Genomic DNA, 25466 nt, shown 5'->3' on the forward strand with positions numbered 1-25466 from the left:
CATTCACTTTCCTTCGGCTTAGTCTCTATAATCTTTTAGTTGGCTGGTTCGAATCCCGGCTGGGTCAGTTTGCATTTCTGTGTGGAGTTTGCATGTTCTCCCATGTTGGCGTTGGTTTCCTCCGAGTGTTCCGTTTTCCCCCACACTCCAAACACATGCACTATAGGGGAATTGATTAACTAAATTGGCTGTGGTCTATGAGTGTGTGTGTGTGTGTAAGTGAATGAGTGTGCATGGGTGTTTCCCAGTACTGGGTTGCAGTTGGAAGTGCATCCTTTGTGTAAAACATATGCTAGATAAGTGGTTTATTCTTCTGTGGCAACCTCTAATGAATAAATCGGTTAAGACGGAGGAAAATGAATGAATGAATGAACGATAATAACATTAAATAATACAGCAATGACTTATTTGTCTGTAAACGTTCAATGTCCATTAATTCAACAAAAGAGTGACCATCTAGACTCTCCAAAAAGACATCGAACACTTTCCAGATAGACCAAAATATCTGAATTTTGTTTTTCAATGAATAGGTTGTCTTGTCTTGAAAGTTTTAATCCGCTGTGGTTAACCAGCCATTCTAACCCAGAGCTCTCCATCTGTAGTGTTTATTCCTGAAGACACCATTGAGTCTTTCATCATGGCGTCTTGAGGAACATCACTATTTGTGTCTCTGTAAGTGGAGCAGTTTGTGTTTCCAGGACTCGACCCGAGGGCTTCTGTTCCTCTGACCGGAGCTTCTGAAGCGACTCGAACTGGGTTACTGATGTGCTGGCGTTAAATTACGACCCACAGCAACGCCACACTTCCCATCATCCTCTGCTGCACTGCATCTGAAAGCAGGAGGCTTCAATAAAACAATACACAGGACTCGATTTTAACAATCTAATGCAAAGTCTGAAGTGGATGGTGCAAAAACACTAGAAATCCACTTTTGCTATTTTAAGGAGGGGAAAGACGATCTGTGCACCAGGCGCATGATCTAAAACAGGTGTCTTTATTCACTTAAAGGTGCAACAACAAAGGTTGTCTCTGAATCCATTTTCGCGATTTTTAAGGATGGGAAAAACGGTCTGTGCACCAAGCGCATGATCTAAAAGGCAAGACAAGTTTATTTCTATAGCAAATTTCATACACAATGATAACTGAAAATGCCTTACATAAAGAATAAAAAAAACAAGTATAACATTAAGTATAACATTTTTTTTAACAGTAACTCTCATAGTGGTGGCTCGGTGGCTCAGTGGTTAGCACTGTGGCATCACAGCAAGAAGGTCACTGGTTTGAATCCCGGCTGGGTAAGTTGGTGTTTCTGTGTGGAGTTTGCATGTTCTCCCCGTGTTGGCGTGGGTTTCCTCCGGGTGCTCAGTTTCCCCCACAGTCCAAACACATGCGCTATAGGGGAATTGATCCACTAAATTGGCCGTAGAAAAAGATTGCGTGTGTGAATGAGTGTGCTCGGGTGTTTCCCAGTACTGGGTTGGGACTGGAAGGGCATCCGCTGCGTAAAACATATGCTTGAATAAATGGTGGTTCATTCCGCTGTGATGCTGTGTGAAACTGTAGTTCATCAGTTCCCCTATAGCGCATGTGTTTGGACTCTGGAGGAAACCTGGAGGAAACCCACGCCAACATGGGGAGAACATGCAAACTCCTCACAGAAATGATAACTGGCTTAGTTGGGACTCGAACCAGAGACCTTCTTGCTGTGACGCCACAATGCCAACCACAATTCAAATACATGGACTATACAACAGTTTGAGTGTAGCAACAGCTCTAATCCAATCCCCAGTGCACAGAAAACTTTAGGAATCTGAACTCACTCTATATTTAACTATTTATAATATGTTTGCTTTTATGAAGAACTGTTTTCTGAATGGTCTCGCCATCATCAGTTCTTTAAGCAGTTTTCTGTGTTTTTGTTCATCTGCTTGCTTTGCTTTGAACTCTGTATTGAAGGATTTCTTGAATTGCCTTCAGAGAAAATAAATGGGGAAAAAATACTGCGGAACCGAAGCTGATTGAAAAGTGAGTGTTTGCTGATCTGCGGTTTTCTGTCTGTGATGCAGGAATTACACACACCAGCCTCTTCTGTTTGATTCCTGAGTTATTTTACTTTGTTTTTATGGGCAGTTTTTATAATGCTGCTGCTGAAAGATAAAGACCGTGTTGATGTTCAGTCTGTGCGAAAACCTGGGGCTTTAGCAAAACCCAACGAAAAAGCAATGGCAAAAGAAGAGAAACTTCACAGAATGTCAATTAGAGGTGCTGCTTTCGGAGGTAGACCAGAGAAAAGCGGTATTATTTGCAAGTTTGTCCTCCGGAATTAATAAGTGAAGTTTATTTATAAACAAATTTCAAGAGGATCACGTGCTTATGATTGTTCACAGCTGTTCCAACTTTAGCTCATGATTAATTATCCTATCAGACGATCATTAACTCACTTTAAATAACCAGACTTTTCTCATCTCAATATCTTCATCTTGAAGAAACCCCCTCACCCAACCCTACTTTCCCTTCTCTCAAACGGGCGACACGGTGGCCAGCGATTAGCGCTGTTGCCTCACAGCAAGAATGCCCCTGGTTTAATTCCCTTCCAGGCGGCATTTCTGTGTGGAGTTTTGCTCGTTCTCCCCGTGATCGTGTGGGTTTTTTCCGGGTCCTCTGGTTCCCTCCCACGGTTTAAAACCAAGCACATTAAACAATTTATCCAAAATATTTAAGCCAAACTCTGAGCACACCTTCAGCATCCATATCTGACACTTAGCTACAATAAGCAGGAGAGGGAGTGTCTACCTGAGCTCAAACTCCCAGGGCTCGAGGATCTAATAAGCTCAGGGCTCTCTCCCGGGACGGCACCGCAAACTAGCTTTATTATCAATCATCAGCTAAGTGTGAACTCTTGAACTAAAGGTGGGAGAGTTTAGCTGATGCGGTTAACACAGTTGGGTCGGAACATTGCAATGAGTGGATCAAAAAGGGAAATAGTGCGATGTAAAGGTGTAAAATGTTTAACAGCGTGAGTGGCGTAGCTCGTAAAACGCATGGCAACATGTTTTGACACGTTCAAGCATGAACTCGTTTCGAATCCAGCGTCTGATGAACTCATTTTTCTTTCTTCCTCCGCTACATGTCAGATTTCGCCTATACTCTTCATTTCGAGGAAGACAAGTGGGAATCATTAACAAGTGTGTGCATCTTATTTTATTTGCACATTTATTGAATGGAAATGTTTCTGATTCACATATGCAAATTTGTCTTCAGGTGGCAGTGGAGCAGTAGGTAGTGCTGTCGCCTCACAGCAAGAAGGTCGCTGGGTCGCTGGTTCGAGCATCGGGCTTAGAGATGGGTTGCGGCTGGAAGAGCATCCGCTGCATAAAAATTTGCTGGATAAGTTGGCGGTTCATTCCGCTGTGGCGACCCCGGATTAATAAAGGAACTAAGCCAACAAGAAAATGAATGAATGAATGATTCTGTATTGATCTGTTGTGGTGATTGTACAGTTGCTATGGTAACACAACCGCTATAGTAATTGATCTGTTGTGGTGATTCTATGGTTGCTATGGTAACACAACCACTATAGAAATTGATCTGTTGTGGTGATTGTACAGTTGCTATGGTAACACAACCATTATAGCGAATGATCTGTTGTGGTGATTCTATGGTTGCTATGGTAACAACCACTAAAGTAATTAATTGGGTGTGGTAATTTTTTAGTTGCTATGTTAACATATAATATGGTAATAAAATAAGTGTGTGCATCTTATTTTATTTTCACATTTATTGAATGGAAATGTTTCTGATTCACATATGCAAATTTGTCTTCAGGTGGCGCCTTTATAGCAATGCGCGTGCAGTCGATCGCTCCGATTACATTGGGAAATCCGGCGATCGATGCTAATTGCGCTTTAATGTTTGGCTGGTCAACTGTATAGGCTGGAAACCTTACATCTGCTAGACATGCGGATGATCCTGTCACATACAGCTCCCATTGCACGGCTAAAAGATACTTTGTAGTGTGCAATTTAACACAGCTGCCTCTAGGAGTCGCCAATGAAAATAAAACAAACACACACATGAAATGCATGTATGCCAGACATGGAGTTGGCGTGGAGCTGCGCACATTCTCACGTTCATTTCATCATTAGTAAATCTAAACGTGAGCGTGTGACCTGGCGTACGCAAAGTTTTTGTGCATACGCAGCGTTGATACATGAGGCTCCAGGTCTAATTTTCACATTTTCATTGTTTTAGTCTTTTAAATGTCGATGTTCATATCTGGAGTCTGTCTGTGAGCGATTGTGTGTGTGATTGTGTTTGTAAATGATGCTCTGGACGCTGTCCTGATTCAGACTGGCAGGAGTTTTGTCATAGAGGATTTGCATATTTGTTTTGAATATTTATTCGTGTGAAAACGATCCGAGCTCCAGCTTTGCGGATGCTAATGAAGCCTCAGAGTGTTTATGAGCTTTAATATTGAATTTCTGTGATTTGAGGGGTTTTTCATTTTGTAGTTTCTCAGAGTTGAGCTGAACAAAAGTTAATAAAAGCAGATTGTTGAATATGCTTTTGGCACATTTGATCATTAAAATACATAATGTGCTGACAATAAAGTGCTGCTCTTTTCCGTCCGTCTGGTTTTAATAAAAGACACTTCGCTAGAAGCTGCAGTTGAAGTGATAGTTCACCCAAAGTGTATTTTTTGTTGTCATTTACACAAAGACACCCACATGGAAAAAATACTACAGCAATTTATCAGTAAAAACTGCAGTGTTTGTGAAGCATACTATAAAGTAAGGCAAAGTACTTGAATTAATTGTCTGAAGTGATTCTGTATTGAGGCGAGGCAGTGGAGCAGTACGTAGTGCTGTCGCCTCACAGCAAGAAGGTCGCTGGGTCGCTGGTTCGAGCCTCGGGCTCAGAGATGGGTTGCGGCTGGAAGAGCATCCGCTGCATAAAAATTTGCTGGATAAGTTGGCGGTTCGTTCCACTGTGGCGACCCCGGATTAATAAAGGAACTAAGCCAACAAGAAAATGAATGAATGAATGATTCTGTATTGATCTGTTGTGGTGATTGTACAGTTGCTATGGTAACACAACCGCTATAGTAATTGATCTGTTGTGGTGATTCTATGGTTGCTATGGTAACACAACCACTATAGAAATTGATCTGTTGTGGTGATTGTACAGTTGCTATGGTAACACAACCATTATAGCAATTGATCTGTTGTGGTGATTCTATGGTTGCTATGGTAACAACCACTAAAGTAATTAATTGGGTGTGGTAATTTTTTAGTTGCTATGTTAACACAACAAATAAAGTAATTGATCTGTTGTGGTGATCTTATAATTGTTGTTGCGACAATTATAATAATGATATGAACTTTAATAATTAATCTGTTGTGGGGATTCTATGGTTGCTAGGGTAACATAATTATAGTAATTGATCTGTTTGGGTGATTCTACAGTTGCTGTGGTAACAGCAACTATAGTAACTGATCTATGATGGTGTTTCAATAGTTGCTATGGTAACGCAACAACTTTAATAATGAATCTGTTGTGGGGATTCTGTGGTTGCTAAGGTAACATAATTATAGAAATTGATCTATGATGGTGTTTCGATAGTTGCTATGGTAACACAACAACTATAGTAACTGATCTATGATGGTGTTTCAATAGTTGCTATGGTAACACAACAACTATAGTAATTTTTTTGGTGTGGTGATTCTACAGTTGCTATGGTAACACAACAACTATATAAATTGATCTGTGATGGTGTTTCGATAGTTGCTATGGTAACACAACAACTATAGTACCTGATCTATGATGGTGTTTCAATAGTTGCTATGGTAACACAACAACTATAGTAATTTTTTTGGTGTGGTGATTCTACAGTTGCTATGGTAACACAACAACTATAGAAATTGATCTATGATGGTGTTTCGATAGTTGCTATGGTAACACAACAACTATAGTAACTGATCTATGATGGTGTTTCAATAGTTGCTATGGTAACACAACAACTATAGTAACTGATCTATGATGGTGTTTCAATAGTTGCTATGGTAACACAACAACTATAGTAATTTTTTTGGTGTGGTGATTCTACAGTTGCTATGGTAACACAACAACTATAGAAATTGATCTATGATGGTGTTTCAATAGTTGCTATGGTAACACAACAACTATAGTATTTTTTTGGTGTGGTGATTCTACAGTTGCTATGGTAACACAACAATTATAGAAATTGATCTATGATGGTGTTTCGATAGTTGCTATGGTAACACAACAACTATAGTAACTGATCTATGATGGTGTTTCGATAGTTGCTATGGTAACACAACAACTATAGTATTTTTTTTGGTGTGGTGATTCTACAGTTGCTATGGTAACACAACAACTATAGAAATTGATCTATGATGGTGTTTCAATAGTTGCTATGGTAACACAACAACTATAGTATTTTTTTGGTGTGGTGATTCTACAGTTGCTATGGTAACACAACAACTATAGAAATGGATCTATGATGGTGTTTCGATAGTTGCTATGGTAACACAACAACTATAGTAACTGATCTATGATGGTGTTTCAATAGTTGCTATGGTAACACAACAACTATAGTACCTGATCTATGATGGTGTTTTAATAGTTGCTATGGTAACACAACTATAGTAATTGTTCTGTTGTGGTGATTCTACAGTTGCTATGGTAACACATTAATATAGTAATTGATCTGTGATGGTGATTCGATAGTTGCTACGGCAGCACAACAACTATAGTAATTGATCTGTTGTGGTGCTTGTACAGTTGCTATGGTCACACATCAACTATAGTAATTGATCGTATACTGTAGTTTTCTACAGTTATAGAATACATTATACTTCAATGAAGCTGAGAAAAAAAAAGGGCAGAAATAAGGTATAAGCTCAGATGTAAATGGATTGCTCAATCAGAACGTGTTCAGACACTGATACTAGACTAGCACCGTTTACTAGTTGTGGCCGCGGGCAGTGATTTATGGCTCAGGCCCACAGGAAGCTGCAGACAGATGAAGGTCAGTGTGGCTCTTCACTTCCTGTCATCACTTCCTGCGCACTGAAGCGTGAGGGACCCGCGGGGCCGAGGGACACTGGACGCTTCACACAGACACATCACTCAAACAAGACCTTCACTTTCTGCTCTCTCTGTCGTTCACTATTGTCAAGTCCTGATTAATTCTGTCAGGTTTAGAGCTTTGTGCGCACTGATGATCATCAGTAATGAGAACTCTTCACGTCTCTTCTGAATGCTCTGATTTCTGACTGCTTTCTGTTCATAATGCAAAACTACACAGATGAAGATTTCTCATGCTAAAAAAAGTGATTCAAATAGATTTGTTCTTGCTCCTGCAACAGCTGACAATAATATGGACGCTCACACACAGACACACCTGCTGCTCATCCAGGCCCGGGAGAGTTCCCGGTGGGCCGGTCCGTTTTTTGGCCATGAGGGCCGGTGTTTCTAGCTGCGTGCACTCTCAGCAGTCACACCTTTTTTTTCATTTATTTATTAATTTATTTGAACATAACCTCACTCTTTTTATTCATTATTTGCCACAGCTCCGCTCTTCTTATTAAATGTCTCGAAGCCCCATGAGCATAATGTATCCCTCAGGGTAATGATGATGTAACTGTCATTCCGGTCACACTTGCATAACAGAGCCATTGTGGTCCAGTGGTCAGCACGTTGCGTTCCGACGTTGTCGATCCGTGTTCGATCCTCACCTAAGTAATTTATTTTTTTATTTTTATTGTTAAGACATATAAAATTGTAAGGTTGTTGAACATTTGAAGTTCTAAAGCAGCTGTTTTCTTAAAAAAAGACGTGATAGTGTCATTAGAAACTGAATTGGAAATGACCTTATTTTAATATAGTCAGTAATGAACTGAGGTGGGCCGGTCTAAGGCTTGAAACTCCAGGGCTTTAAAGGAGTCCCACTCCGGCCCTGTGCTCATGTAACGGAGGCCAGCTAGAAATGGCTGTGCAGGTAAACATCACTCCTCTGACCTCTAAAGGTGCTCTAGCGACAGACACCAGAGGCCATGGTCTTTAGCCTCCTTGTTAGAGCGACCGACTCCCATGCAGAAGGTCGGGTTACACTCATCTACACTGATTACAAGAACTATAAAAACACTTCACCTTCATTTACACATTGCTGAGTCTTGTTTCAGTTGGAACTTTACGAAGCGGTTTCCTGGTTTGTTTTCCTGTGTGTTGATCCTTGGCTTGACCCTTGCCTGACCTCTCGCCTGTGTACTGACTCAGTGGTGCAACAAGGGGGTATGCAGTATATGCGGCGCATAGGGGCGCCACACATGGGGGGGCGCCGTTGTGCCAAAACTATTTTTAAAATTAATCCTTATTAAAAGTTTCAAATAAAAAAAATAAATAAATATGTTTTGTTAAATAACATTATTTTGCATTTTAAACGAATATAATATTGTTATTGTTTAATTCAAAATCATTTAACACAATAACATGCAGTCCCACAGCCGAAAGTGTTCATGTAGATGTAACTGTTTAGATTTGTTTTTATTTTTATCAAAATAAACTGTCAAATCATACATAATGTCAAAGTTATAAGATTAATCTGAAAATTTGTCTTCATTTATTATTAATTAATTAATATAAAATAAGAGGGATCACACAAAATTTGAACCCGCATACCCCTCAGTAAATGTGTAGTTGCGCCCCTGTACTGACTGTGTACGACTGTCTTGCTCCTGTTTCCTATTATTAAAGGGTCACAAAACACTAGAAATCACGTTTTGAGCTATTGACAGTCATATATGTGTCACGCGCCGCTAAAAACACTATTAGGACACATATATCTCACTAAAACGTGAAAATTGGTTGGTTTTGCCTTATTTTGAGCAAATTCGTACTTCCAGTTTGAAAATCATTTTTGAAGCTGCGTCACGGCAATTAGATACTTGTGTGTATTCCAGCAGTTAGACTGGCTGTCTTTACCTGCGAGTACATTGTGGCGTCTCTCATTCCCTTTAAGAGTCAGTTGTGTCGCTCCATGGTGCATCTGCTACTTACATGGCGACTTTGTAAGTGTAAAAACTGAACACTTCACTAGCGAGAAAACAGTTAAACCGAGCATCTGCAGCGCGAGGATAAAGAACGAGCCTCCTCCATTCAGCCTCTTTACTTTCTCTTTACTTTACTCCTTTACTTTACTCCTTTACTTTGGTGGAGTGAGGAAACGGTGGAAACTCACTCCAATGAACACATCATCAGCCCACATGTTTAATTTCCTTTGTTAAGCACGAAGATTTGTGTCAAAACTATTTCTAAATTCAGTTCTGATCTCCAGCAAAGGAATAAATGAACAATAATAATGAAGTGTGGTCAGAAAACTGAGTTATATCCAAACACACGTCCTGTTCTTATGCCCCATATGCTGATGTAGACGTCTCCAAAACCCCACAGCTGCACACATCTACACTTGTGTTTATTAAAGCAAATATAAAACTGCATATAATTAACAATACTGCTAATAATAGTAACAATATACAGATGCAGATTGTCATGAATAAACTAAAGAAGCCCCCCGAGGTGAAGAAGGCATGGAGGCAGTGCTGTTTATATTGATGTAGAAAATCATAATTTTTGGATCATTTTAATCCTGTAATTGTTTTCATCTGTGAATACATTTATGTGTTGCTGTTCATCTTATGTGTGTTCAGCAGTTTGTAAGTGTTTGGACCTGTATAGATGCATAACTAACGCGCTCTGCTGGACTTTAGACCAGCTTTTAGCTGGTCAATAGTGCGGTCTATTTCAGCTCCTCAAATTAGCAACTCGTCAACAATGCGGCTTAACACACCTCCTTTATAGACCAGCACAGACACAAGTCCACAAAGCAGCGCAAATGGATTTACTATTTAAACAATGTGGTGTGAAACGTAAAAATTACTGTTGCGCTGCTCTGAAAATAGCAGCAAATTGTGACCAAAAGACGTCTTGCGCCTCATAGCGCTGGGTGTATGGTAGAGCCCGTGTAGTTCAATAGTGAGCGCGATGTCTTTGGTGGTTGGATTGGTGTAATCGGGAGCTTTGTTTGTTTCTCTGTGATGATCTTCATGCTCCTGTGAGTCGCAGGTTTAAAAGCTTGTAAAATCAATATTTATCCCATAATGAGAAGTTCCTTGATGATGATGATGATGATGATGATGATGAGGGTTTTACATACAGAATCATTATTAAAAACATAATTGATCTTTAATGAGGAGCAGCCTATCAACAAAACCAGTCAACAGGAAGAACTCTGATAATGTGTGTGAGTGTGTGTGTGTGTGTGTATGTTCAGTTGTGTCTGCTTGAGTGTGTGTGTGTGTATGTGTTTACTTGTCCGCTTGAGAGTGTGTGTGTGTGTCCATGTATTTTTGTGTGTGTGTGTGTGTGTGTGTGTGTGTGTGTGTGTGTGTGTGTGTGTGTGTGTGTGTGTATATGTTCACTTGTGTCTGCTTGAGTGTGTGTGTGTCCATGTATCTTTGTGTGTGTGTGTGTGTATATGTGTCTACTTGTCCGCTTGATAGTGTGTATGTGTGTCCATGTATATTTGTGTGTGTGTGTGTGTGTGTGTATGTGTCTACTTGTGTCCGCTTGAGTGTGTGTGTGTGTCGTGTGTCCATGTATCTTTGTGTGTGTGTGTGTGTGTGTGTATGATCACTTGTGTCCGCTTGAGTGTGTGTGTATGTGTGTGTGTGTGTCTACTTGTGTCCGCTTGAGTGTGTGTGTGTGTGTGTCGTGTGTCCATGTATCTTTGTGTGTGTGTGTGTGTATGTTCACTTGTGTCTGCTTGAGTGTGTGTGTGTCCATGTATCTTTGTGTGTGTGTGTGTGTGTATATGTGTCTACTTGTCCGCTTGATAGTGTGTATGTGTGTCCATGTATATTTGTGTGTGTGTGTGTGTGTGTGTGTGTGTCTACTTGTGTCCGCTTGAGTGTGTGTGTGTGTCATGTGTCCATGTATCTTTGTGTGTGTGTGTGTGTGTGTGTATGATCACTTGTGTCCGCTTGAGTGTGTGTGTATGTGTGTGTGTGTGTGTGTGTCTACTTGTGTCCGCTTGAGTGTTTGTGTGAATGTCCGTGTGACCATGTATCTTTGTGTGTGTCTACTTGTGTCTGCTTGAGCATGTGTGTGTGTGTGTTCGCGTCCATGTATCTTTGTGTGTATGATTGTGCATGTCTGTGTGTGTGTGCATGTTCAGCTCTGATCACAGACTGAGAGGTGTGTCTTTCTTTGACCAATCAGCTCTGATTACAAACTGAGAGGCAAGTCTCTCTATCTGACCAATCAGAATCCAGATATACGTATCCACTGAGAGGCCTGTCTCCCTTTCTATCTCTGTCCAATTGGATTCCAGCTATACTTATTCTCTGACCAATCAGAATCCAGCTATACTTATTTACCTGCGAGGCCTGTCTCTCTTTCTGTCTCTGACCAATCATCTTCCAGCTCTGCTCCTTTACAGAGAGGCGTGTCTCTCTCTCTGGCCAATCATCTTCCAGCAGGTCTGCTTTGTATTGCTGTGGTTTGTCCTGGATCTGTGCTCCGCTCAGCAGATGGTCCGGTGTCCTGTTAGCGGCGGGTCAAGTCTCCCGGGATCAGACGGCCTCCATTAGCTCACAGCGCACTGAACTCAGGTCAGCGTGAAGGAAACTCAATACAATTAAAGATAGCAGCGGCCTGTGGAGGATCAGGCCAGATCAGCATTAACATTCACTCCTCACACCGACACCGGCAGCGTCTTCAGCACAGATATGAAGACTTGAGCCGCAGATACCATACAGCACTGCACCACAACACACCAACAGTTCACTCTGAGCCTGCGTCAGGCATTTACTGACTATCCTCTTTTCCTTTTTATTAATTTTCATCTTTAAACACAGCAGAAAAATACAACTCTACAAGAGTAAACAACCAGACAAACCCCATACAACTGACAGACTATGAGAGAAAGAAAGAAAGAAAGAAAGAAAGAAAGAAAAAAGAAAGAGATAAAAGAAACAAGGAAAGAAAAAAGAAAAAGAAAAAAGCAAAGAAAGGAATGAAGAAAAAGGAAAAAAAAAATAAAGGAGGGAAAAAAGAAATGAAGAAAAAGAAAGAGATAAAAGAAGAAAGAAAGGAAATAAATGAAAACGAAAGAAGAAAGGAAGGAAAGAAGGAAGGAAATAAAAAGAAATTAAGAAAAAGAATGAAAAGATAAAAGGGAAGGACAAATAAGGAAGGAAAGAAGGAAAGAAAACAAAATTTAAAAGAACAAAAGACAGAAAGAAAAAAGGAGGAAAGAAAGAAGGATGGAAAGAAAGAGGGTAGCAAGGAAGGAACGAAGGAAGAAACAAAGAAAAAAGTAAAAAGAAAAAGAAGGAAGAATAGAAATAGAAAGAAAGAAGTAAGGGAAGAAAGAAAAAGAAATTAAGAAAAAGAAAACAGATGGTAGAGAATAAAGGGAAGGAAGAAAATGAAAGGAAGGAAATAAGTAAAAAGAAGGGAAATAAATTAAGGTAGGAAGGAAGGAAAGAAGGAAGGAAGAAAGAAAGAAAGGAAGGAAGGAAGGAAGGAAGGAAGGAAGAAGGGAAGGAAGGAAGGAAGGAAAGAAAGAAAAAAACAAGAAGGAAGACAAAATAGGAAAGGAAGAAGGAAAGAAAGAAAAATAAATTGGGAAAAGAAAGAAAAAGAAAATGGAAGGAAGGAGGAAGAAAGGAAGTAAAGAGGAAAAGAAAAAAGAAATGAAAAAGAAAGGAAGGAAAGGAAGGAAGGAAGGAAGGAAGGAAGGAAGGAAGGAGGAGGGAAGGAAAATTAAAGAAGGAAGAAAGAAAGGAAGGAAAAATAAGGAAGAAAAAGAAAGCAAAAAGGGAAGGAAGGAAAAAGAATACAAAAGAAAGAGAAAGAAAGAAAGAAAGAAAGAAAGAAAGAAAAAAAGAAAGAAAGGAAAGAAAGAAAGAAAAAGAAAATAAGAAAAAGATGGAAAACAGAAGGTAGAGAAAAAAGAAAAGGAAATAAGAAAAAGTAAGGAAGAAAAATTACAGAAGGAAGAAAGGAAAGAAAGAAGAAAAGGAAGAAAAATAAGAAAGGAAAAGGGGAAGAAAAGAGAAAAATAAATTGGGTAAAAGAAAGAAAAAGAAAAGTGAAGGAAGGAAGGAAGAAAGTGGAAAAGAAAAAGAAATGAAGAAAAAGGTAAAAAGAAAGAAAGGAGGGAAGGAAGAAAAACTAGGAAGGAAGGAAGAAAAATAAGGAAGGAAAAAAATAAGAAGAAAGAAGAAAAAAGAAAGAAAGAACAAAAAAGGAAGGAAGGAAAGAAAGAAAAAAGAATAAGAAACAAAAGGAAAGAAAAAAGAAGGAAGGAAGAAAGAAAATTAAGGAAGGAAGGAAAAACAAGGAAGGAAGGAAGGAAGGAAGGAAGAAATGAAGGAAGGAAGAAAGGAAAAAAGAAAGAAAGGACAAAAAAGGAAGGAAGGAAAGAAAGAAAAAAAGAAAGAAAAAGGAGGAAGGAAGGAAGGAAGGAAGGAAGGAGGGAAGGAAAATTAAGGAAGGAAGAAAGCAAGGAAGAAAGAAAGGAAAAAGAAAGAAAGAACAAAAAAGGAAGGAAGGAAAGAAAGAAAAACAAGGACGGAAGGAAGGAAGGAAAGAAGGAAGGAAGGAAAGAAGGAAGGAAGGAAGGAAGGAAGAAAGGAAGGAAGGAAGGAAGGAAAAAGAAAGAAAGAACAAAAAAGGAAGGAAGGAAAGAAAGAAAAAAATAAAGAAAAAGAAGGAAGGAAGGAAGGGAGAAAGGAAGGAAGGAAGAAAGGGAAGAAAAACAAGGAAGGAAGGAAAAATAAGGAAGGAAGAAAAAGAAAGAAAGAAAGAAAGAAAGAAAGAAAGAAAGAAAGAAAGAAAGAAAGAAAGAAAGAAAGAAAGAAATCAATAACAAGAAAAAAAGAAAAATATGAAGAAAGAAAATAAAAACATGGAAGGAAAAAGAAGGAAAAGAAATTAAGGAAAAAAGAAGGAAAAAAGCAAAGGAAAGAAAAAAGAAAGATTAAAAAAGAAAGGAAGAAGAAAAAAATAAACAAAGAACAAGAAATGAAGAAAAAGTAAGAAAAAAGGGGGAAAATGGAAAGAAAGAAAGAAGGAAAAGAAAGGAAAGACAAAGCAAAGAAGAGCATTTAAATTTTAATAATGAAAAGCTGCATTACTTTTGTTTATTGCACATTTAATGTAAAGTAAATTCAGTGTTTCCTATAATACTAAGGGTAAATTATTTTTTTTTTAATAAAAATAAAACAATAAAAATTCATATTAATATCAAATATATTTACATGCATTAAAACATTTGACAAAAACTACAGAGAAGATAACAGTGTTCAGTTCAAAACTTACTCTTTTAAAACCCTTAATTATTCTATGATTTCAAACACTCACTTACTGGAAATAAAATAATATGCATTTAAAACTTTTGGTTTCATATTCAAAACCTCATCATGTACAGTAAGTGTACAATGAAATTAAAAAAAAATCTTCATTAAACTCACTCTGCTTATGAGAATATGTATTTATTTATTTGTTTATTTAATCTTCATGATAATCGTGTTGCAAGATGCTGAGAGCCGATGTTATGTAGCCGTTGAGATAAATTGGCCATCTGATCTGTGTATATGCCTGAATATAACAGTGTGTAATGCGTCTGGTTTCAGATGATGGATCAGATTTAATCTCAGGCTCTGGTGTAATGCAGTTTAACGGTGATTGTGTCATTTGTTCCTGAAGCTTCTGTTCGCATGCGCTTGAATCAGAGCTGCTGTGAATCTATTTGAGATGTTATTGTATCCAATAGTCAGCATTCCTAGTTCAAACACAATGAAACATGGCATGGAGCAATCTGTGGAAGCAGATGACGAGCGATGAGAGAAAGGGTTAGTTCACCCAAAAACGAAAACGATCGCCTGATTTACTCACCCTTAATGCATCAGTAGCAATAATAATAATAATAATAATAATAATAATAATAACAACAACAACAATAAAAATAGTAGCAATAATAATAATAAAAACAATGGCAATATTTATAATGGCAAGAATAATACTAAGAATAATAATAGTAATAATAAAAATAATAATAACAACAATAAAAATAGTAGCAATAATAATAATAATAAAAACAATGGCAATAATTATAATGGCAAGAATAATAATAATAATAATAATAATAATAATAATAATAATGATAATAATAATAATAATAATTATTATAAATAATAATAGTAATGACAATAATAACACTAATAATAAAAATAATGATGATAATATTCATAATAATAATAATAATAATAATAATAATAATAATAATAAATAATAATAATAATAATAATAATAATAATAATATCAATATTATTATTAATAATAATAATGACAATAATAACGCTAATAATACAAATGATGATAATTATAATATAAATAAAAATAACAATAATAATAATAATAATAGTAGCAATATTATTAATAATAATAATAATAATAATAATAATGACAATAATAACACTAATAATACAAATAATAATGATAATAATATAAATAAAAAATAATAAACATTAATAATAATAATAATAATAATGAAAATAATAACACTAATAATACAAATAATAATAATAATAATGATAATAGTAGCAATAATAATAAAATATTATAAATAATAATGATAATAATAGCAATAATAATAATAATAATAATAATAATAATAATAATAACAATAATAATTTAAATAAAATAATAATAATAATAAATAATAAGCAACTTCTAACAACAATGATAATAATAATAATAATAATAATAATAATAATAATAATACATGTAGAGAACTACTGTCTCATGTCATTTCTTTAAATTACTGTGTGTTAACATAGCAACTTTACAACTAAATTACTATTTTATGGTTCACAAAGTATAGTATTTACTATAAGTTACTAGCATGTTTTACATTGACAGAAATATAACAGTTGACTGATGAATGTACTTTTATATGCTGTATTGCATGCAAGAAAAAAATAATAATCCTTCAGTCATTGCATAAATCACATCAAGCGAACGCAGCAGCTCATCATATAAATCATCAGTGAATATCAGTCCTGTCATGTTCACATATACATGATCAGAGCTGCTTTGAAATCTTCATCGCCGGCTGTCAGAAGCTCACGGTGAAGCCGATTAACACCTACGCTGAGAGCGGAGTCATCCTGAAGCCTATGATTTACAGGCGCCGTGACATTTCGTCAGTCTTGATAAGTCTCTTCAAACAGGCGCGGGTCGGCGGCCCTACCTGCCGAGGCCTCCTCAAATAACGGGTGAAGCCATAAATGTGTGCGATTAGCTGGTTAAATGGCCTGCTTGAGTGGATAAGGCTGCTGACCTTTCCGTCGCTCCACTTTTCCCTCGTTCACCCGCGTGTGTTATCCGTGCAGTCAGAGACGCGTCAGGGCCTGGTGTGTGTGTTCAGTCATTAAGCGGGAGCAGCGTCCCTCGCGTCTCATCTAGCAGCACTTCACCATTAAAGCCCATCAAGCCGAGACTTGACCTCATTTCATCTCATGAAGCGCTCCGAGTAATCCTTTACCATAGTAACTAAGCCTAGCACCCAAACCTTCAGGAGTCAGGTGCATTTCTGTGATGAAAAAGAAATTCCCAGAGCTGCATTTATTTGATCAAAATACAGTGATACACACACTTATAGTAAATATAAAGTGTTTTTGAACTATGATATAGTAAAGTACTTGAACTGATCTGCTGTGGTGATTCTACATTTGCTATGGTAACAACAGCTATAGTAATTGATCTGTTGTGGTGATTCTGCAGTTGCTATGGTAAAACGTCCGCTATAGTTATTGATCTGTTGTTGTGATTCTAAAGTTACCACGGTAACACAATCACTATAGTAATTGATTAGTTGTGGTGATTCTACAGTTGTTATGGTAACACAACAACTATTGTAATTGATCAGTTGGGGTGATTCTACAGCTGCTAAGGCAACACAACAACTATAATAATTGATCAGTTGAGGTGAATCTACAGTTGCTATGGTAACAACCGCTATAGTAATTTGATCAACTGTGGTGATTCTACAGTTGCTATGGTAACACAACCGATATAATCATTGATCAGTTGCGGTGATTCTACAGTTGCTACAGTAACACAACCGCTTCAGTAATTAATAATTTACTATAGCGGTTGTGTTACCATAGCAACTGTGGAATTACCACAACAAATCAACTACTATCGTTGATTGTGGGGATTTTACAGTTGCTATGGTAACACAAGCGCTAAAGTTATTGATCAGTTGTGGAAATTCTATAGTTGCTATGGTAACACAACTACTATAGTAATTGATCAGTTGGGGTGATTCTACAGTTGCTAAGGCAACACAACAACTATAGTAATAGATCAGTTGTCGTGACTCTACAGCTGCTATGGTAACACAACCGATATAATCATTGATCAGCTGTGGTGATTCTACAGTTGCTACAGTAACACAACCGCTGTAGTAATTAATAATTTACTATAGCGTTGTGTTACCATAGCAACTGTGAAATTACCACATCAAATCAACTACTATCATTGATTGTGGTGATTTTACAGTTGCTATGGTAACACAACGCTATAGTAAATTATTAATTACTGTGCTTTTGTGATTATGAGAGCGCAGCTGGACTCATGGGTGGATTACAGTGCATTTGTTACAGTGCTTTGTTTGTTTATTCAGAGGCAAAGTTAGTTGTTATGGTCAGCAGTACTCTTTTACTGTTTAAAGACGGACCTTAGTCAAATGATTTGTAAGTTTAACTAAAGTTTACAGTATGTTAATATAACAACAATATTATGGACTGAAAAATCTGCGGTAAATGCTGCTCTCAGAGTATAAAGATGTAAACACCGCAAACAAACTATTACCATTACCGGGGAGAGGGGGGTCGCGGATATAACTGAGGGCGCAGGTGGTGAGGGAGGTGTCACGGAAGCCGCCTTTTCTATTTTGCTGCCCTAGGCGTGGATATAACTGAGGATGCAGGTGGTGAGGGTTTTTATTTTTTTTCTCCATAACCTCTTACTGTTCCTATTGCCTATAGAAAGAAAGGTCCCACTTTATATTAAGTGTCCTTAACTACTTTGTACCTACATAAAACAAAATAAATACAATGTACTTACTGTGTTTATAATGTATTTGAGAACACTTGTGGTGCTCTTGAGTTGGGATAGGGGTTGGGTTATGGACAGGTTTGGTGGTGTGGGTAGGTTTAAGGGTGGGTTAAGGTGTAAGGGATGGTCAACAGTGTATTTACAAATGTAATTACAAAGTTAATTACAGATGTAATTAAATACATGTATTTAATCAAGCATAAGTACACAGTAAATACATGTATTCACACAATAAATACATTGTAACAAACTAGTTAGTTCCTATGTAAGTACATATTAGTTAAGGCCACTTAATATAAAGTGGGACCGAACCGTGGGCTAACTGTATTGTTGCATCCCTAATATAAACCATGTTCAAATGTTTTTGGTTGGTAGGATTTTTGAAAGGAGTCTCTTGTGCTTAGCAAGGCTATATTTATTTGGACAAATCACAGTAATATGGTGAAATAATATTAAAATTGACAAAAAAGTTTTGAATATATGTTATTATCATTATACAACACCATTTTATAGTTTTCAGTGTCGCACAATCCATTTAAAATAATAATAATGATAATTTGATGCTGTATGTTTGTGGAAACTGATATAATTTTAGGATTATACACTCTCAGAAATAAAGGTACAAGAGCTGTCACTGGGGCAGTACCTTTTCAAAAAGAACATATTTGTACCTGAAAAGTCCATATTAGTACTTCAAAGGAACATTTTAGGCGCATTTGGCTACTAATATGTACCTTTGAGGTAGCACTAAGGACTCTTTATGTACAAATTTGTACCATTTGAAAAGGTACTGCCCCAGTGACAGCTCTTGTACCTTTATTTCTGAGAGTGTATTAAATAGTGAACAGCATGTATTTAATATAAAAGTATATTTTCATTCGTTCATTTTCCACCAGCTTAGCCTCTATTTCTGAGGTTGCCACAGCGGAATGAACCGCCAACTGTTCCAGCATATGTTTTACACAGCGGATGCCCTTCTAGCTGCAACCTAGTACTGGGAAACACCCATACACGCTCATTCACACACACACACACACTTGTACACTACGGTCAATTTAGTTTATTCAGTTAACCTATAACACGTGTTTGGACTGTGGGGGAAACCGAAGCCGGGACTCAAACCAGAAACCTTCTTGCTGTGAGGCGACAGTGCTAACCACTTTCTATTCTGCTGCCCTAGGTGGCTGCCTAGGTTGCTTCTATGGACGCGCCGGCCCTGCACATGGCTTTCTGACGCTATCGAGTGCATCTAAGTTAAAGAGAAATGCAGTATCAAAAATTGCATTAACCAGGGCTCGAAATGAACCTTTTTGCTTGGTAGCACTGGTACTCCTAACTTTAAAAATGTAGGCGCATCAGCCAAAATTTAGTCGCACCCACCAATTATAAGCAACATTACTACAAGTTTTATACAAACACAGCCTATTTATTGCATTTGAAATCAACAGTAATCAAACTAACAAGCAAAAAAAATAAATAAATTATATATATATATATATATATATATATATATATATATATATATATATATATATATATATATATATATATATGCAAACGTGAGGAAATATGTCTCAACGAAATCCCGTTATTACAAGAAAATAGATTTTTATAACAAAACTGAGTGACCAAAGCCTACAAGGAGCGTTCACCGGCCCTGCACACACTGCTGGACATGAATGAATCTTTTAACAGTATAACTGTGCTGTTCTCACGGGTGCTGTCTGATATTGCACTGATGCTTTTGACATATACTGTACCTTATTATATGCATACGTCATGTTAATAGAATTACCGGTCTTTTTATGAGCAGCCATATTAGTTTAGTCCGTGCAAGCCCGTTTGCGATGGTGTACATGGTGTTCAATTTGACATATAGCTGCCACTTGCACGGCGGACAGCATCTGGTGATTATATGAAGTATTAAACAGAAGGTCTCGTGCTAAATGTGGCAAACAGTTACCTGAAAATTCCATCCCACAGACTTTTCATAGCGGACTTGAAGCCAATGTAAGTCTTTTATCCACTCTTGGAAAAGTGTAGATGGTGGATTAACATTCAGCACATGGTCACTAGTAAGATGTGTCATTATTTGTAACTTTAGATGGTTTCTAAAACTAAATCTGTCAGTGTTATCTTCATTCTCATCTTCAGCGCTTTACAGTTTTTCGCGGTAGTAGCTCTCTCTGTCATCCCAAGCCAGAAGGCATTGACTGAGTGATTGACAGCTGATATTTCAGTGCTAGAGCAGTGGTGGGCCAATAAGAAGAGCGTGAAGGCGGGGCAAGCATTATGGACTTGGATTTGTTTACTGCAGCAAGTTGACATGACAAGTGTTTTAAACCAGTTCTGATCACTGCGTTTCACATTTCAAGTGCAGAAAAAGAGCTTAGAGATCCGCACTTGTGGTGAACATTTTGAAGTAAAAACTGGTTGCACACAAAAATTAAGCACTGGCACTAATGCTCCCAAATATATTTTGATGTCGCATAGATAAAATTTTGGGTGCATATGCGACCAGAATGGTCGCAATTTCGAGCCCTGATTAATAAAACACAGTTACAGCAATTCCTCAAGTCAAATATGTGGTTTGTCACGAGGGGCATGAATAAAATTCCTGAATGAAAGAGCCAAACTGCAGTTAAAGTCCACCATTTAATAATTTGTCAAATAATTTGATTACTGTTGTCCATGAAAACGCAGCCTCTGTCTTTCTGCCCTGCGTCTGTGTGTTATTTTGACACTGTGAAAATCAGCGTGCGCCAAACTGAAACTCCCATTTTTATGCAAATTTTTATGCCCCTTCCCTCATTCCCTTCTCCAACACTCCTCCCTAAACAGAGCTGGACACGCCCACTTTCCAGACTTTTTCCAAACTAGAGGTGTGAAAGCATTGTGGCCCTTTAAGAAAATTAAGAATTCAGAAATCAAAAATCTCACTGAATACTGAAAATTATTAGGGGAAAAGTCAGAATTAGGCTTAAACTCTAATAAAAAATAAGTAAATTATAGCGTAAACTATGAATTCAGAATTTGATTAATCTCGATTTCTGCCCCCCAAAAATTCTGTCCTCCAATATGACCAAAGCACAGCAGTATGGTGGGCTAATCTGTGCTGCTTCATGCTATATAAAGCCTTCATTCTGGCTCCATTGTTCCCCAGCGCTTGTCCTGATTGGCCATGAAAGGTTTTTCCCCAGCGGTGCAGCAGAAGCTCTAACCACGATCAGATGAGAAGCCAAACGCTCGCCACAATCACAACACGCTTTCTGTTGAGATATATCACGGTGTCAGGGGAGCCGGAGAGGGCATATACATTCCCTTCATTCAATAAGCTCTTTCCTCTCGGAGCATTTCTCATCATCAGCTGGATTAGCGCTGTCGTGAGCGCTAGTCGACACAGATGCTCCTGTTTAGGCTGCGGGCTGTGCAGATGTCAGCTGGATGTTTCATTTTCTGCCTTATTTCACCACCCAGCCGGAGCTGAGATGATATCTAATACTGTCAACATACATGGGCCTTTAAAGGAGACCTATAATGCTCCTTTTTACTAAATCTAATATAAGTCTCTGATGTGCCTAGAGTGTGTGTGTGTGTGTCTGTCTGTCTGTGTGTGTGTGTGTGTGTGTGTGTGTGTGTGTGTGTGTGTGTGTGTGTGTGTGTGTGTGTGCAGTTTCAGCTCAAAATACCACGCAGATAATGTTTTATAGATGTATGAAACGGACCCTCTTTAGACTTTGATCCTAATTGTACAGTTTTGGTGACTGTCGCTTTAAATATAAATGGGATTGTGCTCTATGCAGAGAAGGGCGGAGCTAGAAATGCCTGTTTGTTAGCATAGTGGCAGATTGAAAACAGGACTAGCTGTCATGTCTACTGTAGTGCCATCTTGTGGTTTTCTGGACACTAGTTATGTTTCGTTTTTTTCCTGCTTTGAAGTTCACGTGATCACTAATTGTTTCCAGCTGTTTGTCATTGTCTAATTATTGTTGTTGTCTTTAAAAGCTTTGTTATGTTGTGTTTAGTTTGCCTTTGGATTTTTGCTGTCTGCTCGTGCACTCTGTTCACCCGATTCTGGTTTGTTTTGTCCGGCTCTTATCTGGTCCTAGTCGGCTCACTGACTCATCGTTTTGGTTTGTTTGTTTGTTCACTTTGTCTCATGTTATGATCATATTTTTGAATTCCTGTTCAAACATTAGTTGATTCACTTTTGTTTATTGTGTTGTACTTTTTGTCTCTGTTCGATTTTTGTACCTGGCCTGTTCCCTTATTTTTTATTAAAACTTCTATTGCTGCACTTGGATATCTCTTGTATTTTTCTAAGCCCATCGTGACAGTAGCTGTGTAGGCAGTGCTGGTCAGGTGTGCTCTAGTGTGAGTGTGTGCTTCATGCTTGTGTTAGTCTATGGGCCTACTCGCACTATGCCATCCGTATCGTGCCCAGGCCTGTTTCCCGTATTGTTTGAGAAGTGTGAGTGTGCTGAATCGGGCTCTAGCATGGTTCACTTGGCTGGCCCTGGCCCGATTGGAAGATGTGGGCCTGCACGCGGTTCACTTGGGCCCGAAACTGAAAGTGATACGTGACTTTTAAGGGGCTGTTTGATATGGATTTATGAATCATTCTTACTGTTCATTGAACGCAAACTGCCGTAGCTTATTAAAGACGCAAACCCCTCACTGCACCACAGCTGCACCTTCAGCAGACCTCCTCATTCCTGCAGCACGAGAGCTTTATGATTGTTTATGAGCGCCAAAAGTGGCGGATCTGTTCGGCGAAATATCTGACTGCGTGTCCCCGCATCCCTAAGGACTGTTTGGCGAAATATTTGACTGCATATAAACAACTGACACGATATACCTAGAGAAATCTCCACTGTGCTGCTGAGTGAGAGAGTGCTTCTCACTGAACAGCGCAGCAGCGATGACGTAAGCGTGCCGAGGCCCGGATTGTAGTGTGAGCGCGGGCCGTCGAGGGAGACCGGATGGGGACAAGCGTGCTTTGGCCCGGTTCAAGGCAACTGTACATAGTGTGAGTACAGCCTATGTCGCTCCTGTCGCTGTTCATTTGTGCTTCATCTAAAACTCCACATCTATAATCCTCTTAGTCTATGCTGACATCATCTTCAGCAGCTCAAACACTCTAATGGCTAATGGACAGACGGCTGCTTCTCACTCAGGGCTGCTGTTTATGCTAATGAGAGATGGGCACTAGTGGGTGGGGCTTCCCCCCTCTGATGATTAATTAATGTTTAGCATTAGAAGCTGGCTATATTCACACACTGTTGCCACACTATTGTGTTTAAACCCCTTATAAAAGTGATTTTGTTTAGTTTACTTGTTGCAGTTGTGATTTTTTTTTATTCTGCTGCTTTATTTTATTTTATTTTATTTTGTTGTTGTTGTTAAATCAAACAAATGTTTCCAGCCATCTCAACTTCAAATCTCAATCAATCAAACTTAAAAACATATTAAGTTAACATTGCTCAGAATCGAGCCTAGGTGTGGTTCAGTTGGCCGGTCCTGGCCCAGTTGGAAGAGGTGTGTTAGAGCATGGTTTGGTTGGGCTTTGGTGCTGTACGCTTGTAGTGTAAGTGCAAAGCGTGCCTCAGCGCAAAACTAAAGACACATCTACACTTTTAATGGACTGTTTCATATGGATTTGTTAATCATTCTTAGGGTGTTTTCTACGGTGGCCTGGAAGTGCAAAACAACATTACAAAGTGTAAAATACTTTTACAAAGCTCGAGACAAATTTACATTTTGAAAAAACATTTTTACCCATCATCAGACACAATTACAGAGGAAAAACTATTTTACCAAGAACAAAACAAATTTACATTTTAGAAACAAATTAACAAGATGTAAAACACTTTACAAATCCCGAAACAAATTTACCATAGATATATACATTAGATGTCGCCTGGCCTGTTGTTGTCTATTGGACGGAATGCGTCAATAGCGCCGCCATCTTGCTACAGGGTAGCGCTCCTTTGAAATGAATGCGGGACCAAGGTACAGTGGAGGACTGTGGCCATCCAAAGCCAGAGATATACACATATACACATATATCTATGATCGGGAGTTTTCCTGCATGTTAGTATGTAATTTTTTTTTATTACGAAATTTATAATTTTACATCACTTTTCTACATTGATGGATCAGTGACCGCACGGGCATTCCTGACAAAAAGCTTGTGTTTGTGTGTACAGAAATGTACTGTTCACCCTCCCTGTTAAATCTGATCTAATCATGTCCTGAAACACAGCTCCTCTCCTGCTTTCACTGCTCATACTGACGGAGGGAGCGATTCGTTTGTGAATGAATCCCCCGAACGACTCTTTCACTAACGTTAGCCGACAATAATACAAGTTTCTGGCAGCGCAGCATCTCGTTGTCGTATTTCTTTTGCATTGTTTGCTGATTTTATTCAACAAAACTAGCATAAGCCAAGTGTTTAGTGCGAGTTAGAGCTGATTTGCCGTATGGTGAATGCAGTAAGTGACTGTTATCATCAATAATGTTACCTGATTAGCACAAAACTTCAGAACATACAAAAACGTAAAAAACTTAATATTACCTATGAAATGTTCTGCCTTTGTGCTTTGTTTTTTTGTTTTGTTTACTACACCCGTAGACAGCGCTAAAGTCCCGCATCTTCACGTAATAACACTGTCTTGACTAGTGCGGTTGAATGACATTTGTACTGGGAGCACTGTACCAATGTGGCGGCGCTATTGACGCATGCTCAGGGTCTCTATGCGATATCTAGTGTATATATCTATGCAAATTTACAATGACAGATTCCTTATGGAAAGGGAATGTACTACACACCGGTAGTGACCCGGAATGTACCACACACATCGGAAAATATCAGCTCGTGTGTGACTTTGTAGACACAGGTTTCCACGCAGGCCCGGATTGGCTAATCGGGAGGACCGGGAGAATTCCCGGTGGGCCGGTCCGTTTTTTGGCCGCAAGGGCCGGTGTCCCTAGTTCCAGAATCGGTTGCTCTCAGCAGTCACACTTTTAAAAAATAATTTATTTATTTACTTGACCACAGCCTTCTTATTCATTATTTTACCGCAGCTCTGCTCTTTTTATCTATTTTCTAAGATAAAAGTCACCATTAAATGTACAGCTGTTGTGGTACAGTGGTTAGTACGTTAGATTATGACGCGGTCAACCTGGGTTCGGTCCTTGTCTGAGTAACAATTTTTTTTTTTCATTTCTCTTGTTAAGACATAATACTGTAA

General features: G+C 38.3%; 1 protein-coding gene across 1 annotated transcript in view; it reads left to right on the forward strand.

The window, feature by feature from the left end:
* Window positions 1–25466, forward strand: part of dntt (deoxynucleotidyltransferase, terminal) — a 621669-nt gene that overhangs the window by 370683 nt on the left and 225520 nt on the right. The window lies entirely within an intron of this gene.

Source organism: Danio rerio, chromosome 13, assembly GCF_049306965.1.
Source record: "Danio rerio strain Tuebingen ecotype United States chromosome 13, GRCz12tu, whole genome shotgun sequence".
Classification (NCBI taxonomy): domain Eukaryota; kingdom Metazoa; phylum Chordata; class Actinopteri; order Cypriniformes; family Danionidae; genus Danio; species Danio rerio.